Source organism: Neophocaena asiaeorientalis, unplaced genomic scaffold, assembly GCF_003031525.2.
Source record: "Neophocaena asiaeorientalis asiaeorientalis breed wild unplaced genomic scaffold, Neophocaena_asiaeorientalis_V1.1 scaffold571, whole genome shotgun sequence".
NCBI lineage: Eukaryota > Metazoa > Chordata > Mammalia > Artiodactyla > Phocoenidae > Neophocaena > Neophocaena asiaeorientalis.
The window spans coordinates 2,606,320-2,626,387 of record NW_020175669.1 but is presented as its reverse complement, the minus strand read 5'-3'; the positions used below and the strand labels follow the sequence as shown (position 1 = coordinate 2,626,387).

The 20,068-nt window shown below is 41.4% G+C and overlaps 1 protein-coding gene across 2 annotated transcripts in view; it reads left to right on the top strand.

Annotated features, from left to right (window-relative positions):
- Positions 1 to 20,068, top strand: part of SERGEF (secretion regulating guanine nucleotide exchange factor) — a 210,338-nt gene that overhangs the window by 54,430 nt on the left and 135,840 nt on the right. The window lies entirely within an intron of this gene.

The window sequence follows — 20,068 nt, the reverse complement described above, 5'->3', positions numbered from 1 at the left end:
ATGCAAGAGGGAGGCAGGATGGCTGGAGCAAGGCCTCCAAGGAGATGAGGGAGAGGAGGGAAATCACCGTGAAGGGGTTAGTTCTGACAAGAAGGAAGGATCCTTTTCTTTCAGGACAGGAGTAAAGAGAAAAGGGGATATGGGAAGATGGAAGCTTCCGGGTGGAGAAGAGCAATCCTTTCACTGAAGTGTGTGTACCCTTTGTCGTCATGTTTTATGTTAGTTTTATTTATTTATTCAGTAAATGTTTACTGCATCCTACTGTGGGCAGCACCGTACAGTGTGCCAAGAATTCACAACAGAAAGACAAAGTTGCTGCCCAATGCTGGGATACCGTGTTTATTAGCAATACAGTACTCATTAACATGTCCGTCTCTAAATCAAACCTAGAGTCTTTTGAAGGCCCACACTGTCTTATTTATCTTTGCATAATTAGGGCCAGGCTCGGTACAAAGTAAACGATCAGCAGAAGTGTGCTGAAACCGTGTGAGAGCGCCTGTTGGGTGGCTTAAATCTTCCTGCTTAGATCGAAAGACAAATTGTCTGCCTGCGTGTTGAGGTTACTGCAGGGAGGCCTCCATGGAGGGGCTAGTTTGCTTTACTCTGTAGTGGGTGCATCCAGCACAATCTGGTAACTGCCTGGAAACGGGAGAAGAAATATTCCATTCCTGGCTCTGATCCCTGAGTGGTGGGTAGAGCAGATGTTGCTGCCCTTATTCTATGGAGGTTCAAAGAGAAAGCTGTCATGAGCTTAAGGTTATATACTACATGGCAGAACAGGGACTTGAATCTGCCTCTCAGAGCCCTCCTTCTCATAGCTAGCCCTGTGTACCAACAGCTCCCTCTCTGGACAGTTCTGATCAGAATGTGGCCCTGGGCCCTGGCTTTGGCTATCGCTGCACGGTAGTTGGGTCTGACGGAGACCTGGTAGCACCCTCCAGACTCGTAATCTGGGTCATTGTCTTATGAGGAAAAGCAGCAAGGAAAGGACTGGTGTCAGTGAGGACTGGGACAGAGACATTAACTCATGATTGTGGTAAACCCTAGTGCTTGCTAGAGTTGGAGGTATGATGGACAGAGGCTTGAATGTGGAGTGAGACCAGGGTTGGAATTTCTGCTCTGTCACCGACAACTCATATGACTTTGGGCCAGTCAAAACCTCTCCAAGCCTTAGTTTTCTCGTCTACAAAATGGGAGTACTAATATCTGCTTTACGTTGCCTACAGAGCTATTGAAAGATGCAAATAAGCTATAAAAGGGCTTTTATAAACTCTAAAGGGCTGTACAAAAGAGTTACTGTTGGGTTCATGACAAGTGAGCCACTCTATGCTTCAGACACAGGTTTTGTGATAAGTCTGAATCAGAGCTGCTCTTCTGTCTTAATCACTTGAGATCTTAGGAGCTACAAAGAACTGTCCTGGATTTTGTGATAAATACTTCTTAGAATCAGAACAAGTGAAAATATCGGAGGCCAGGTGCTTGGTAACCCACAGCCAATCTCCATGCAGGGCCGGGGAGGGTGAATTCCTGTCTTCTGAGGTAGCCATCAGCATCAACAGCAAGGATGTCTCCGGTGCTTCCTCTCAGCAGCAGAGGAAATTCATCAGCGCTGATTTAAACTCCAGTGACCTCGTGTGTCACCACCATGCTCTGCAGCATTACAACTGCCCCAGGCCGTGCCCGGGGTCACCCTGGAGTTGACCAGCTGTCTTTTGTTGGCTTTGACCTTGAAAGCAGGGCTGTCCCAGGGTGAAAGTAAATCATGCCAAGGTTTAGAGTGAAAACAGAAGCCAACAGAGTCTTCAAAGGAGGCTGCAGTGGTTTTATGAGAGAAATACAAGGTCTGTGAAGGCTGAGTGAGCTGTAAGTGAATCGATTGGCCAGGGCACTAAAACTACCTCCATCTACACCACTGTTCCCCTAGCTTGGACCCCCATTATCTATTGCCTAGTGACAGTGACCACCCCTCAGTTGAGAACCCCTTGTCTCTAGTTTGTGCACCTTCTAGGTGCCCCCACCCAGCTGCCAAAATGATGTACTAAAATATAAATCTGATCATATTATGCTCTTATTTAAAAAAAAAGATTTTAAGAAAATATGGAGGGAGGTGGGAGAGGGATGGATTGGGAGTTTGGGATTAGCAGATGCAAACTGGTGTGTATAGGATTGATAAACAACAAGGTCCTACTGTATAGCACAGGAACTATATTCAATACCCTATGATAAGCCATAATGGAAAAGAATATGAAAGAGAATGTATATATGCATAACTGAGTCACTTTGCTGTAAGCAGTAATTAACAACATTGTAAATCAACTATACTTCAATTGAAAAAAAAAGAAAATACAGGAAGCATTCCCACAATAAACACTTATTGGAAAGGTACTATATGGAAGAAACTTAGCTGAGCCTTCTGGAAATAGAGGAGAATAAGACCCAACCTCTGCCCTCAAGAGGTAGGAGAAACACACAATCCCTAATCTCCACAGCTAGTTGTGCAAAGAATGCGGTTATTAGAGTGTGACTGTAGGCCTTGTTCACCACTGTGTCTCCATCACCTTAATTAGTGCCCAGCACACAGTAGGTACTCAGCAAATAATTATTATAGGGATGAATGTATACCTTTGCTTTTTGGCCTCCCATCTAGGATGATGTCTATAATCTCGGGCTTGTCATAAAAAGCTCTTCTTGATACCGCCCCTGTCAATATCCAGCCTCACCTTCTACCAGTCTCTCCCTTGCACCTTGCAATACATCTGTGTCAAACCAACGAAATCGTCATGTTGTTTGATACTTCTGGGTCTTTGATTCTTCTGGTTCTTCTGCTTTCCTTTGCCCTTGGCTGCTTGGACAACTACTCCCCGCCCCCCGCCTCCCCGCACCCCGCAACAATGGTTAACAAGGACGATGTCTTATATTCATCTCAGTATTCCTGCCATTCAGCCTAACAGACCTGCCTCTTCTTTCCTTCTCAGTTTTCCTTTGCTTGGTGCCGTTACCCCCCTTCCTTGACTCTTGTTGGACTGCTGTCCCTGAAGCCCTTTTCCACCTTTCCTCAACCTCCCTTGTCCCTGAGACCTCTTGCGATTCCAGATCTGGCATTTGGTGGGCTGCTGGAGGCCTGGCTCCTTGGCTGTGATGAACCCTGGCCTTCCTTTTGCCTTTCTTAAATGCTTTCTCCCTCCCACACTGACCTCTCTTCCAGTTCCACTAGCACAGGAACCCTACCCTGAGCAGAGCCTGGCTTTTGCCAGTCTCATTGCCCAGGGCCTGGACTCTGTGTTCTGGACCCCTGGTCACTGTTCAGGACCTTGTTCTGAGTTCCCCAGTAGAGTGCCAAGTGTTTGATTCCAAGGGTTATTGCTGCTCAGAGCTTCCTGCTTGGAGGCCTTCTTTGATATTGGCAAGGGCCTGAATCAAGCCTCTCTCTGCCAGACCCCTTTGGGTATGTTATATTGAATGGCTGCCTTAGGAACCAAGCCTGTAGTCACCCCTCTTCCCCAAAGGTAATCCCATCCAGTTCCAGCCTCTTCTTGGCCTGCAGCGTCCTGAGCCTCTGAGGCCTTGGCTGGTAGGCGCCCCACGAGGTAGATAAAGAGAAAACATTGCTCTTGTCACTTCCAAGGAAGCAAACCAGGCCATGCTTTTGGCATGTAACCTTCAGAACCCGAAGACCGCAGGCCGTTTGGTAGTGGGACCACCAAATTATGACTAGAAGGAAGAAGTTAGTCTTTGTATGATTGTGTAATTTCCTTCTGTGATGTAGTGGTTCTCTCTGTGGGAACACTGTCAGTGCTGGTGGCCACCTCCTGCATCTGCAGATTGCTCTTTGGATGAGAGCTGTTTTTACTGGATGCCTGGTGTCATCCAAGATGGGGGGTACTGGCTGTGGGTAGCAGAAATGGAAGGAATCAGAGATGTGAAAATAGCAGCTGCTACGACAATCAATCAACAGTGAAGCTTCTGGCTTTTCAGAGGGGCCAGAAATGTAAGGAGAAAGGAAAGCAGGAGGCAGAGTGGGAGCCACTAATAGGTGCTGGGAGGCTGCTTGTAGCTGCCATGAGGACCTTCCATGGGCCACTTCAGGAGACTGAGCTGGCTGGGGACAACTGCTCATGGTTGCTGAACAAAATGTATGTGTTGTTGTAGCTAGCACTCCCAGGATTGAGTGAGGAAAGTTCCTCACTTTAGAATAATAATTTAGTCATTCTTGAGTATCTTCTCTGTAGTTTTATTTCCATGTGATCCTTTTTGTGTAAGATTTTTTTTTTTACTAGCCTGGAGCATGCACATCATTTGACGATAGAGTCTGTGTGAAGGAGCAACCAATAGAAGAAGGACTTGGGAGAATCAAGTGACTTTACGTTGTCGTTTGATTCTTGGACAAACTGCTTTACTTCTCTGAACCTCTGATTTTGCAACTGTCAGATAGGATACTGCTTCTAGGCCTGCCTCTGCAAGCTGTTGTCAAAATGATTATGAATATGAAAGCATTTTATAACCGTGAAGCAACGAACAAACGTAAGTTAAGTTGGTTGACTTCTCTGTCATATGCAGTCTTCTGTGGGTTTTCAGGAAACTTCCATTTCTTGTAGCTCTTTGCAAATTGTTGTCAGTTATTAAAGAGCTGGAGTTTGATATGAATCATTTCCATGATTCTTGTGTTCCTCTTTATCCATTATTACCTGTCAGTGCATTTGAGCATTGGACTTGGAAAGTGACAACAGGGAGGACATCTAGAGTCCTACAGCTTTCTGAATGGGATGTGACTGATGGTATAAATCTCCTACAGGAAAGAGCTGAGGACTTGGGAGCAGAGAGATCTAGGGGCAGTGTCAGGGAAAAGAGTTGTTGGCCAGGTTTCTTGAGTCTTTGGCAGAGCTTCATAGAGGAGTTGAAATTTAAAGGCCGAGGGAGACTGAGTTTGGTGGGTGAGAAGATCAAGGCTTTTCAGTCTTCTGAAGGATCTATAGGAAGAGGCTGGTTCCTTCTGAGATGATAAACCTGGTGATGGTATTGGCAGGCTTGGGTATGAGCACAGAGGTTGGCAATTAAGAAAGTCTTGATGGGGAACATTAGGATTTTTAAGAAATAATAATAATGATAGCTCCTATTTGTGGAACATTGACTATGTACCACACATTATGCACTGTATAAACATCACTTTCAATTCTTACCTCGTTTCCATGGAGCAGGGCACCTCCCCATTTTGTAGATGAGGAAACCAAAACTTGGGGAAGTAACTTGTCGGAGGACACAGCTAGGGAGTGGCAGAGATAACCCAGTGGCAGTGTCCTGGACTAATGGACATCCAGGTGACTGGATGGTGGTTGTTCAGGCTTGAGGGCAAAGAGGTGACTGAGAATGGTGCTCACCACCCCCTCCGAGACGTCCAGATGGTGCCCGAAGAGGTAGAGCCTGTGACAGTTCCTTCTCCCCTCTTTGGTGTCTGGGCACAGACTAGGGGAGGTGAATGGTTTTCTTTCACCAGAAACTCCCACTTTAAAGCTGGGACAGTGAAGTGTGCCTTTGAAGAGTTGAGAAAGGATATTTTAGTTCCTTATGGTCCTTTCTTGGGCTTCTGTTTCCATTCATACTGGCAACTGGGATGAGTTTCGTAGTATCTCAATCCCAGCCCCCTGACCTGCAAATCCAATGGCTTCTGTTTCCATTCATACTGGCAACAGGGATGAGTTTCATAGTATCTCAATCCCAGCCCCCTTACCTGCAAATCCAAGTTGTACCACTTTACAAGGCTCAGATTAGAGCTTACCTAGTTGATTCTACTTTGGACAACTCCAGTTGCCATTTCAAATATAAACTACTTGAGGGCAGGTACCATGTCTTGGTTGCGGTTGTATCTTTTGTGCATGGCACAGTGCCTGTCAGAAAGCAGGTGGTTGAGATTTGTTGCAGAATTGAATGGAAACCTCTCCTCACCTGTTACTATTTGATTTTGCTCTAGCATCTGAGCACCTGTGTATGGTCGTCTTCCAGAGGATAGCATATGGTGCTGGAGAGTGGGCACTGTATTTTAGGATTTGGGGGGAATGTCATACCCTGAAGGGCATGGGGCAAGGGGCTAGGTCACACAGCAGGCACTTGAAGAAGCCTCGGGGATTTGAGCTCCACCTACTCAGAAGCAGGCTTGGAGAGGTCTGCCGGCGGTGGGGATAGCTGTAGGTTGCTGACAGAGTTGTGATATATTCGTTCTGGAAGGAGAGGAATGGAAACAGAATGCTGACTCCTCCAGTTGTCTCAGCTTGAGGGTCATAGAAATATAAACATCTTTCTCAGTCTGCAGTGCTCCATTCCTCAGATGCCTATTTAAGGGGAAGAGCACAGAGGCAAGAAAATGGTACATTTCCCTTTGCACCCCTCAAGGTGAAATTTCTGCTACTGTTTGGGGACTTGTGGGAGCAGTTCCGTAGTTACTGCTGTACAATGCATTTATCATTCTGCTCCCCTGGCACATTTTGCCAAGCTGCATAATTTCCCCGTTCTTTCCTATACTCACCAGCTCCATGATGATGATGCGTGTGGTGGCCGAAGCCTTCCCGATCGGAGTTTGCGGTGTAGTGGAAAGAGCAGTGTCTCAGCTAATAATGATAGCGGGTAGCATCCACCAAGTCCCAGTGGGGTGCCGGGGTCTCTGCTAAACACTTTCTAGACATCGTCCCTTTAATCCTCGGGACAACTGAGCAGCATTGGGATTATTATTCCTCAGTTTTTAGATGAGGAGAGTGAGGCTTGGGGGTGGTCATTTGTCCAAGGCCACATGGCTAGTAAGTGAGAGAGTTGTGATTAAAATCCAGATCCTACTGCAAAGCCTATGCTGTGAAATACCAGGATTCCATCTCAAACTCGAATGTTAACTCTCTGTGGGACCTGGGATCTGAGACTCTGCTTCCTGGGCCTCAGCTTTCCAATCTGTGCAATGACAAGCAATTCCAAGGGTTCTTCCAAAGCTCTAAGGCCACTAACATTCTGGTTTCGTTAGAACTCTTCCCTATCCAGATTTCTTTTTAGCTTTAAGATTTTTTTGTTTGTTTTGTTTCGTAGTGGCAGGCTAGTTGCTATGCATTAATTCCACAGTAACAACATTAATATCAGGCAGTTAAGAGTATACATTATATAAAATAGTATGGATCAGTACTCTCCAGTAGAACTTTATATGATGATAGAAATGGTCTGTATTGGTCCAATACAGTAGCTGGTAACCACAGCTGGCTGCTGAGCGCTTGAAATGTAGTTAGTGTGACAGAGGAATTGATTTAAAATTTTATTTTATTTTAATGAATTCAAATTTAAATACCCACATGTGGCTAGTAGCTACTATATTGGACAGTACAGGTATAGATAGTATAATAATATAAAACCAAATAAAATATAGATTCTTCCATTCACATCTCATCTTTAATTTGTCTCCTATAGTCCAACTAAGTCTTATGATTTTCATGTTGATTTTTCCAGAGGTCTAACACTTGATATATTATTACATTTGTATTACGCTTTCAACTTTCAGCATACCCAAACATACAATATTGCATCATTTTTTTCCTGCCTGTGAGGCATATGGAAAAGATGGATAGTGTTATGCATTTCACAGATAAGGAAACTGATGTACAGAGGGTTAAATATGCTACCAGGAGCTAAGTAAATACTTTTTGCATGAATAGGTGACTTACCTAAAGCCAGTTTTGGAGCAGTAGAACCAGAATTGGAAACTTAGGTCTTCTGATTCTCAGTCAGAGTTTTCTTTAGTTTTCGTATCACTGGTGGGCCAAGCATGGAGAGATTCTGCTCATTAGAGATAATTCTTTTAATGTTAGGTGGGGGACTTTTTCTTTTCATTTGATATTTTTCTGTACTATTTGATTTTTAACTCCATATAGGCATCATCTTAATTATAATAATAAAATAGATATTTGGAAAAATTATATGAAATGCTATGAGGCTGCATATTGGAGCTGTTCCTATTTTGTAGATGTGAGAACTGTCATGCTAGTCAAACAGAGAGGCAGGTTTTCCATGTGTCATCTGTGGTCAGAAGAGGGTTGAATCCCATCTTGATTCCATTTCTGGTAATGGTGGAGTAGTTCTTTTGGACCAAACCCCACAGAAAGCAACTGTAAACTCAGATAAAATGTAAAAAAATAACCACCTGAAGGAAGTGGAGAGTGACCAAAAGCAGGCCCATTCTTCCCAAGTGTCAAGGTCCTGAAAGTCAGGGACAGACTGAGGAACTGTTCCAAATTGAAAGATTCTAAAGAGGTGTGGCAACTAAATGAAACATACAGTTGTGAACTGGATCCTTTTGTTGCACAGGACACTAATGGAACAATTGGTGAAATCTCAATGGAGTCTGAAGTTGTGTTGGTACTCACATACCAGTGTTAATCTTTTAGTTTGTTTTTGTTTTTGGCCACGCCGCATAGCATGTGGGATCTTCGTTCCCTGACCAGGGATCGAACCTGCGCCTGCTGCGTTGGAAGCTCAGAGTCCCAACCACTGGACCGCCAGGGAAGTCCCAATTTTTTAGTTTTGATGGTTGAATTGTTATGTAGAGAGTGTTGATGGTTTTGGTCTCAAATACACTAACATGTTTTGGAGTGATAGGGCATCAGTTTGGTAACTGGCTCAGAGATAGTTCAGAAAGAAAATGGAGAAAGAGAGGAAAGGAAATATAGAGCAAAGATGGTAAAATGTTAATATTTGGGAATATGAGTTTTCTTTATATAGTACTGCAACTTTTCTCTGCTTGAATTCATTTCAAAATAAAAAGATTTTAAGACTTCATGCTGAATTTCATCAAAAGCTTTCTGCATCTATTGAGATGATCGTATGATTTTTATTCTTCAATGTGTTAATATTATACATCACATTGATTTGCAGATATTGAACTATCCTTGAGACCCCACTTGATCACGATGTATAATCCTTTTAATGTGTTGTTGAATTCAGTTTGTTAATATTTTGTTGAGAATTTTGCGTCTGTGTTCATCAATGATACTGGCCTGTAATTTTCTTTTTTTGTGTAGTGTCTTTGTCTGGTTTTGGTATCAGGGTGATGCTGGCCTTGTAGAATGCGTTCGGAAGTGTTCCTTTTTCTGCAATTTTTGGGAATAGTTTAAGAAGATAGGTTTGGTAGAATTATGTTTGGTAGAATTCACCTGTGAAGTTGTCTGGTCCTGGACTTCTGTTTGTTGGGAGGTTTTTTATTCCTGATTCGATCTTATTACTGGTAATTGGCCTGCTCATATTTTCTATTTCTTCCTTATTCAGTCTTGGGAGATTGTACATTTCTAAGAATTTGTCCATTTCTTCTAGGTTTTCCATTTTATTGGCTGAATAATAATGAAAATTTGTGGGATGCAGATAAAGCAGTGCTTTTAGGGAAATTTATGTACTTAAGTGCATATATTTGAAAGGACTAGATTCAGTGACTTAAGATTCCACCTTTAGAAGGTGGAAAAAGAAAAGTAAGCCCAAAATAAGTAGAATGAAGGAAACTATAAAGATAGGAGCAGAAATTAATGAAATAGGAAACAAAAAATAGAGAAAAATAATAAACCCAAAACAATTCTTTGAAAATATCAACAAGTATCTAGCTGGACTGATCAAGAAAAAAGAGAAAGAGATCACAAAATACCAGTATCAGAAGTGAAAGTAGGTGTGTATATATATATATATATGTGTGTATATATATATATATATATATATGGAATCCAAAAAAAAACAGAGTAGAATGGTAGTTGCCCGGTGGGAGAAATGGGGAGATGTTGGCCAAAGGGTTCAGTTATATGGGATGAATAATAAGTTCTGGAGATTAACGTATAGTATGGTAAGTATAGTTAATAATACTGTATTGTATACTTGCGATCTGCTAAGAGAGTAGTGTATCTTAAATGTTCTTAACACACACACACAGTAATTATGTGAAGTGATAGATGTGCTAATTAGCTTGATTGTAGTAATCATTTACAGTGTATATGTAGATCAAATTCCATTGTACATCTTAAATACATACAATTTTTATTTGTCAATTATGCCTCAATAAAGTTGGAAAAAGTTTTAACATCCATTTGTGATAATAAATCTAATTCTGGCAAATTAGAAATAGAATGGAACTTCTGCAATCTAATAAAGGGCATTTATAGAAAGCAAATGTCATAATCAATAATGAAAAATTGAAAGTGTTCCTTTTAAGATCAGACTAAGGCAAGTGTGCCCTCTATCACCATTTTCATTCAACATTATACTGGAAGGAGGTTCCTAGTGAGTTCCATAAAGTAAGAAAAAGCAATAATAGGCTTAAAAATGAGAAAGTAATAAACCTGTTTTTATTCACAGATGACATAATCGTTGACATAGAAAATCTTAAGGAATCTATAAGATAACTTTAGATAGAACCAAGAAGTGAATTTAACAGAGTACAGAGTCAACAGTCAGAAATTGATTACATTTTTTATACAGCAACAACAAAAAATTGGAAGATCTTAAAAAATTATTTTACAATTATGTTACAAAGCATAATAAAATATTTAGGTATAAACTTAAAAAAAAATCTGAAAAGACTGTACATAAAAACTGTAAAACAGTGCTGTGAGAAGTTAAAGAAGACCTAAATAAATGGAAAGATAAATCACATTCATGGATTGAAAGACTCAGTGTTGTCAGTCCTCCCCAAATTGACTTATAGATTTAAAGCAATCCCAATCAAAATCCTAAGAGGCTTTTCTTCTGGTAGACAACGACAAGCTAATTCTAACATTTATATGGAAATGTAAAGGACCTTGAATGTCCAAAGCAGTCTTGAAAAGGAAGAAAAGTTGGAGGATTCACATACCTAACTTGAAGATTTGCTATAAAACTACAGTCTGTCAACAACAAAAATAAAAATAACTTGATTTAGAAATGAACAAAAGAACTTGAATAGGCATGTCTTCAGAGATGATATACAAATGGCCAATAGCATATGAAAAGATGCTCAGCGTCACTAATCATTAGGGAAATGGAAATTAAAACCACAATGAGATACTACCTCATACCCATTAGGATAGCTACTATGGAAAAGAAAAGAAAAGAAAAAAAATAACAAGTGTTGGCTAGGATGTAGAGAAATTGTAACCCTCGGGCAATGTTCATGGAAATGTAAAATGGTGCAGCTGCTGTGGAAAACAGTATGGTGGTTCCTCAAAACATTAAAAGTAAAACTGCTATATAATCCAGCAATTCCACATATGGATATGTAGTCAAAAGAATTGGAAATGGGATCTTGAAGAATGTTCATAGCAGCATTACTTACAATAGCCAAAAGGTGGAAGCCACCCAAATGTTCACTGACAGATGAGTGGATGAGCAAAATGTGGTATATCCATACAATGGAATTATTACTGAGCCTGAAGGAGAAAGGAAATCCTGACACGTGCTACAGCAAGGATGAACCTTGAGGACATTATGCTAAATGAAATAAGCCAATCACAAAAAGGTAAATAGGGTGCGATTCCACTTATATGAGGTATCTAGAGTAATTAGAATAATAGACTGAAAGTAGAATCTTTATTCACTATAGCCCCAAACTGGGACCAGTCCAAGCATCCAGCAGTAGGAGAATGGATAAAGAAATGTAGTATATTCATGCAATTCAGAAGGAGTGAAGTGATACATCCAACAACATGGATGAAATCTCAAAAAAGTTCTGAGTGAAAGAAGCCTTATACAAAAGACTACATCCTGCATGATTCCATAAATATGAAATTCTAACAGACAAAACTAAAATCAATAATATATATTCAATTAGGTACATATTATCGTCTCTGTCTTACACATGGGGACACTAGAACTCAGAGAAGATAAGCACCTGGCTCAAGGCTGCACAGCAGGTCAGTGGCAGAGCTGGGCCTGCCCCCCAGATTCCCAGTCTCTTCCACTATCCCAGGTGGCCTTGTTAGCTTTCTGGGATATTAGCACATTGAGAAGAGTGCCAAGGGTGCGAGGTGGCTCAGTTTTCCTCTGACTCCTCTTTTTGGTCTGAAAAGTGGTCTTCCAGCTTCCGTGTGGAGCCTACGAGAATGGACTCAGTTGATTTGCTAGACCCCATTCTGCTTTCCTCTTCTTTGCTAGACTGGAAGAGGGAAGGAGCGGCCCGGGTGGAGAGTGTACTGTCTGCATTATTAGAAAGGTTTTCATAGGTCTCTTTCCTCTGCAGTTAACACCTTTAATTAAAAATAAAATGAACAAACAACTTTGTTCCTTCTCCTTTCCAAATATTGCTGAGAATCTTTGTGGCGTTGTTCTTGGTTGCATGTCCTGATGATGTCTAAGCACTAAGTGCAAATTGAGAAAGGGACTGAGAACGTCATTACCAAAGAGGTTTTCTCAAGGGGAATGACTGAATCTAGAATAGAACAGCCATCTGCTGCCAGATGGACAGGGCGCCACTGAGCTATGAATTTGACCCAGGGGCTGGCCTTTTCCTTGTGTTTGCACTTTGGGGATACACCTTGTGTCTTTGCTTCCTGCTGACTCATTGACTCCCCCTTCCCCACCCAGGCTGCCCGGGCCCTCAGGAGTCCTGCTGCCTGTGATGTCTAGGCAAACCCGGATGATCCAGGGAAGCCAGCAGCAGCATGCTGAGGTGGATTTTTCTGTCCACACTCAAATGCTCTTGCCTGATTTACCTTGATACTTCATTACCCTAGAAGCCGACAGGCTAGGGAGGGAGGTGGAGACAGGTCAGTGGGTGGATAAAAATCAGAGTAATGAAGTCCACCGTCCCTTTTATGTTAGGAAGAAAAAACCCTTATGTTTCCTGCCTTGTCATCCAACTTGTTTACTATGAATATATACTTTTCTACTCTCACTTCTTTCCTCTACCCTAATCTTCCTTCCTCTTTCTTCTTATCCTGCCACTCTCTCTTCCTCTCAGCCCTGCCCCACCTTCTACTCTTGTATCATTTATTTTCTGAGAATATGAAAATATGGAATGGTAGGGGGAATACAGCACATCATCAAATTCCTGCCCCTTCCCCAGGTAATAGAGGCACCATCTTAAAGAGGGAGTCAAGAATATGACATTCCCTCATTCAGAGTTTATCACATTTGTTAGACTCTGTCCCACACAGTGAACTGTCTGATGAGAGCAAGGCTACAGCCAAGCTAAGGAGGACCAAGAAACCAAGGTGAAAATGGAGCATCTTTCCCTCACACTCATCTGTTTCATCAATTCAGTCTCCTTTGATAGCCATGAGTATCCCTGCCTGTCTCCTCTGGGGAGCAGTGTGGATGATTGTAGCTTTGTTTATGCATCTCCTCAGCATTAAGATGCTATTTGTTCACTTTGTTTAACTTGGTTCTGTATCAGCCATCCAGGGGGAGCAGGGCCTCTCCTGTCTCCTCATACCCTCCTTCCTAGTATGTGCTGTCATTTCCTGTTTGCCCACTGTCAATTACTCCTGAGTCCCAAGTATGAACTTCATATATCCCCATGTTGCAGTCACTGACAACTTAAAATAATGACTAAAGTCTCCTGCAATCGTGAACCCACAGGAGGTGGGAGGGTCTGGGGCTCCTCATGGTATCAGGGGTCCTAGAGTCCCTGGAGAGTCAGGGATTCTGTAATGTCACACATTGAACTGGAAGAAGTCAGGATACCCAGGCTTAGACCCTGTAACCCAGTATTCTAGCCAGTAACTTGCTGCATGGACTTCAACAAATCACTGTCCTTTGAATCTTGGTTTTCTCATTTTTCACAAGCTTTGTTGCCTGCAGGGGCATTCTGTATTTTGACCAAGCCATACAAGTACTCAGGTATATTGTTTTTTAAAACACTTGGTGGACCAAACAAATGGTGGGACAAACGAAAAACATCTGAGGGTTGTATTTGACACTCTCACTTGTCCTTTCCTCCATGCCATATCTGGACCACAGCTGCAGAGCAAAGCCTTAGGACCAGTTTAGATCCTCAGGGAAGTTAGCATGAGGACTGTATCTGAGAGTCAGTAGCAGGGGTCCTAGCGACATGTTTGCTGGGCAGAAGGGCCTTTACCACTTGGGGTGTTGGAAGCTGGTAAGGGCACAGTGGCCACTGGCTGCTAAGATTGGTCCCCTAGAGGGTCTCTCTTTCTTGGCCACTGATTGCTTGCTTTACTCCTCATAGCACATACAAGCACATGCTTAGCACAGCTAAGCCTCAGGGTACTAGGCAGGAAGGGTGGGACCAGTCCAACCCAGCTCTGCCCTGCCAACAATGCAAGACACATGCTGAAGGTGGAGGGATTTCACAGAAGGCTGTAGAATCCCAAGTTCTGAAAGTCTGACCTAATCAAGGGCCGTATGGTCACTGGGCAATGCTTGAACCCTCTCCCTGGGTATTCCATTTTAGGATAGTTCTTACTGTTAGAAAGCTCAGCCTTCATATTTGTGTTTATCACTACTCTGGGAGATAGGTAGGACAAGGATTTTTTTAAAGTAATTTTTAATTTCTTGTTGTAAAAATAGTGCGTGCTCATTGCAGAATTATAGAACACCAAGATCATCCATAATTTCACAAGTTAGCAAAAATGACTTGTAACATTCTAATGCATTTTCCCGTTTTTTTCTACATGTATTAAAAAACACAAAAAACACCACAAGATATGCATATTTTATGTTTGCTTTATATACAGATTTTCCACCTGCAATTATATGAGGAACATTTACCCCATATGGTTAAATATTCTTTAAAAAATTATTTAACATTAAAAATAACATTTTATTATTTCGATATACCACAATTTATGTGGTTATTTATGGAAGTGTAGGTTGTTTCCAATTTTTTGCTACTGAAAATTATGCAGTGATCAGCATCTTTGAACTTAAAAATTTGGTCAAATCTCTGATTATTTTCTCAAGAAGGATTTCTAGGAATAGGATTCCTGGAACAAAGGATATAGAATTTTTAAGGACTTTTTTTTTTTAAACAACATGTGCTTTTATTTATTTAGGCTGCGTTGGGTCTTTGTTGCTGCGTGCAGGCTTCTCTAGTTGTGGCGAGTGGGGGCTACTCTTTGTTGTGGTGCGCGGGCTTCTCATTGCGGTGGCTTCTCTTGTTGTAGAGCATGGGCTCTAGGCACACGGGCTTCAGTAGTTTTGGCATGCGGGCTAAGTAGTTGTGGCTCGTGGGCTTAGTTGCTCCGCAGCATGTGGGATCTTCCCAGACCAGGGCTTGAACTCGTGTCCCCTGCATTGGCAGGTGGATTCTTAACCACTGCGCCACAGGGAAGTCCTTTTAGGACTCTGAATGCACGCACGCGCGCGCACACACACACACACACACACACATATTTAGCATTTCTCAGATTTATTGCCAATAAAACTGTTATTTTGCAAAACACAAACAGAAGGAGCCCTTGAGTGTTTGCTTTGACAGATATTTTTAAAAACTTTATTTTTTTTAAATTGAAGTATAGTTGATTTACAATGTTGTATTAGTTTCTGGTGTACAGCAGAGTGATTCAGTTATATATATACTATTTTTCAGATTCTTTTCCATTATAGGTTACTACAAGGTAGAATATAGTTCCCTGTGCTATAAATAGGAAATTGTTGTTTATCTATTTTATATATAGTAATGTGTATCTGTTAACCCCAAGCTCCTAATTTATCCCTCCCCCACCCCCGACCTTTCCCCTTTGGTAACCATAAATTTGTTTTCTGTGTCTGTGAGTCTGTTTCTGTTTTGTAAATAAGTTAATTTGTATCATTTTTTTAATATTCCACATATAAGTGATATCATGTGATATTTGTCTTTCTCTTTCTGACTTACTTCACTTACTATGATAATCTTTAGGTCCATCCATGTTGCTGCAAATGACGTTATTTCATTCTTTTTCTATGGCTGAGTAACATTCCATTGTGTGTGTGTGTGTGTGTGTGTGTACACACACACACCACTTTATCCATTCATCTGTTAATGGACATTTAGCTTGCTTCCATGTCTTGGCTATTGTAAATAGTGCTGCTATGAACATTGGGGTGTGTATATCTTTTCGAATTAGAGTTTTCATCTTTTCCGGATATATACCCAGGAGTGGGATTGCTGGATTGTATGGTAGCTCTGTTTTTAGTTCTTTAAGGAACCTCTATCCTGTTCTCCATAGTAGCTGTACCAATTTACATTCCCACCAACAATCTTGACACATATTTAGTAAGGCAAGAGTTATTAAAGTTTGCATTTCATTCCTTGATCCCTATGCTGATCACTGCTCTAGTGGTAGATGCCTGAGTGTCTAAAGCATCTCATTTGAAAATTTCCTGTACCCCTCAAATGGAGAAGGGATTTTTAAAGGGACTTTAAAGTGCTCTTCCCATCCTCAGCCCTATTGAATGACACCCCTAATTTGCGAGTCTCTCTGTGAGGGGCTCGCTTGTTTCCTTGGTCAGAGCCACACCCATACCAGAGTGCAGGCCCTGGAGAGCAGGAAGCCTCTTTTTTACCTTGAATTGAATGAGGGGTCAGCCTTCCCTATTAGAACATGAAAAAAATGCTGTTCTGTTACTTGTCAGATGAGAATAATGCATGTGAAAACACATTGAAACCTGCAACAAACTCTATAAATGTGATGTGTTATTATCAGGGTTATTTTGGATTCAAATAATAATGCTAATATGATTACTGAGATAAATAATGCTTTTGGCATATTAAAGGGTGTTGAGATTTGAATGATAGCATGGAACTACAGAGAATATTTACTCTGACCCCTTATTTTATAGATAAGGCAACGGTAAGGCAACTGAGGTTCAGAGAACTTAATCATCTTATTCAACGTCGCATAGCAGAATAGGCCTGGCAGCCAGGTCTCCTTACTTCTCTCTCTCTCTTTTCTTTTTTTTGGCAACATTCTTGACTTCTAGAGCCAAGTGCAACAATTAATATCTTGCTCATGTGTGCTTCTAAAGTACCATTTAACATTTTAATTTTATTTTTCATTATTTTTAATTGAGGTATAATTGACATACAACATTATATTCGTTTCAGGTGTACAACATAATGATTCGATATTTGTATATATTGTGAAATCATCACTATAATTAGTTTAGTTAACATCTGTCACCACACATAGTTACAGAACGTTTTTTTCTTGTGATGAGAACTTTTAAGGTTTACTCTCTTAGCAACTTTCAAATACGCAATACAGTATTATTAACTGTAGTTGCCATGCTAGACACTACATCCCCATGACTTACTTATTTTATAACTGGAAGTTAGTATACCTCACCCATTTTGCCCACCCCTCTACCCCTCTCCTTTGGCAGCCACCAATTTGTTCTCTGCATATATGTTTGTTATCTTTTTATTATTTAAAATTTTTTTTAATTTTAAGATTCCACATATAAATGAGATCATATGGTATTTGTTTTTCTCTGATATATTTCAATTAGCATAATGCCCTCAAGGTTTATCCATGCATCCGTGTTGTCACAAATGGCAAGATTTCTTTTTTTTTCTTTTTTTACATCTTTATTAGAGTATAATTGCTTTACAATGGTGTGCTAGTTTCTGCTTTATAACTGTACTCAAAAAAAAAAAAAGAAAAAAAATTGTGTTCTTCAGCCTCCATCCATTCCCTGAGAGCCCCTCTGTTGGCCAAACCAGAAACCTGCCCCTCAGTCCAAAGTTCCTGGACAAAGCATATAGGCCTCTTTCTCAGAAAGTCTGGGGGTATGTTTCAGTTTGCTGTCTGTGCAGTGCCCTGGGACTGGTAGTCTGCCAAGGACTGTCTCTCCAGTTGTTAGTCCCATGGGACCCAGGAACACAAGACCCCCAGCCTCCAGAGCCAGGTGATCAGAGTGCTTCCCCTGGGTGGCAGCCACAAAAACTGGGTCACCAAACATAAAAACCGAATCACCAGAGGTATGTTGAAGCTCCCCTCTCTAAGATACTGGTGCTCTGGGGCAAGGCAGAGGGAGAGTGTGAAGATGGCACTCACCAAAAAAAAACAGAAAAGGAAAAGAGAAAAGTAAAACGAAAATTTAGAGAAAAAAAGAAAAAGAAAAAAGGAAAGAAAAAAAAAAAAAGATGGTACCTACTGGCTGTAGCAAGGCAGAGAGAGCTCCCAACAGCCTCAGTCCCTGGAGAGTATCCCAGCAGGCCTCTGCCCCTCAGACCAACATTTAAAATTAGGGAATGAGTCTCATTCACATAAAGTGGGCATTTTTCAGATTGCTGCTTCTGCATTGGTCCCTGGGGCAGGTGAGTCTGTGCCCAGGCCCTTTAGGAGACCTTCCTCAATTTACCACAGCCCCATGTAAGCCTTGTTGGTCTTCAAAGCTAGATGTTCTGGGGGCTTGTCTCTCAGGTGGCAGTATTAAAATTTGGGGTGTTTGATGTGGGGCACAAACCCTTTGCTCCTCTGGGCGAAGCTCTGGGTTTTGAGTTCCCTCCCGATTGTGGGTTGCTGTGCCAGGCATGAAAATTATGGCAGGGTTGTGCCTTTCCTACCTGTTTTGATGAATCTTCCCTCTCATTTGCCCAACGTGAAGAGGTTGCTCTGCCAGTATTTAGGTTTTCTTCGGAGGAAACTGTTCCATATATCACTGTGGATTCAGTGTGTCAATGGGAGGAGTTGAGTTCGGGATCTTCCTACATCGTCATCTTCCTGTTTAACATTTTTACCAAAGAGTTTTAACACTCTGCTTGTTATATTACACTTATTTGCTTTGTATGCCATTTTAAAAAGTAGATAGAGTCCTGGAAAATTTCAGATAGACTTACCATTAGATTATTTCTTCTTCCGAGTTAGTGAGCCTGAAGTAGCAAGAATTATAGCACATACGTACATATTCTTATCAGGTACATAAAGACCTAATGACTAGTCTTTGAGGAAATGTACCAGTTGCAACCTCTAACCTCCCACCCTGGTGCCTTCATCCCCCTTCTTTACTTTATTGCCTTCTAATATACTATATACTGTACTCATTTGTTTTGTTTATCTTCTGTGTTCCTCTACTAAATTCTAAGTGCCGTGAGGGCAGGATTTTTTTTTTTGTACCTTTTAACTTCTCAATGCTTAAATCAGTGCCTGGCACACAGTAACATTTGATAAATATTTATTGTAGGAGTGAATGAATAATTCCCAAATTAGTTTGGGATGGAGACCTGGGATCTAATTCTAGTTCCTAATCATCTGTATGAGCTTGGGCAAGTCTTTCTTCTTTTGGGGTCTCCTTTTAGCATCTGTAAAATACAATCAGTGGATCTGTAAGGTTCCTTCTAGCTCTAACATTTCATGACTCTATGCATCCTTAGTTTTTAAATGCTTAGTAGTAATAGAACAATTTTTTGTTTTATTTTCAAGTAAAATTTTATACAGAATCTCAAAACCTAAAACAGATAAAAATGGAACTATTCTGAATGAATTGGGCATAGGGGTAGGAGTGTGGGGAGCGGCAGAAAGAGGCCTTACAACTTGGCTGCCTGCTAGCAGGCCTGCTCTTCATGGGAGCTCCAGAGGTGTGTCTAAGAAACACAAGGTCTCTCTAGGACACAGTTTGAAAACACTTTCTCTAGGTTAAGTGAGAAATGGGACGTAGTCATACATCTGAGTAAAATTCTGTTTGTGCTCAGATATGGATTTGAAGGAGATGTTGAATAAAGGAATAAAGGTGTGGTTTAGATGGTGGAATTGTAGATGGAGTTTTCTTTCTGCAAATAATTTTATTTATTGTTATACAAAAATAAAATTAGGATAAACTTTTTTTGGTTCTGTGATTTTATTAGAAACTCATTTGGTTGAGGTTTCTTTTCTTTCTTTTTTTTTTTTTGTGGTACGCGGGCCTCTCACCACTGTGGCCTCTCCCGTTGTGGAGCACAGGCTCCGGATGCGCAGGCTCAGTGGCCATGGCTCACGGGCCCAGCCGCTCCACGGCATGTGGGATCCTCCCGGACCAGGGCACGAACCCGTGTCCCCTGCATCGGCAGGCGGACTCTCAACCAGTGCGCCACCAGGGAAGCCCTGGTTGAGGTTTCTTAATACATCTTGGTCTCTAGTTCCTTTTTCTTCCAGGGCTACAGATCTCATATAGC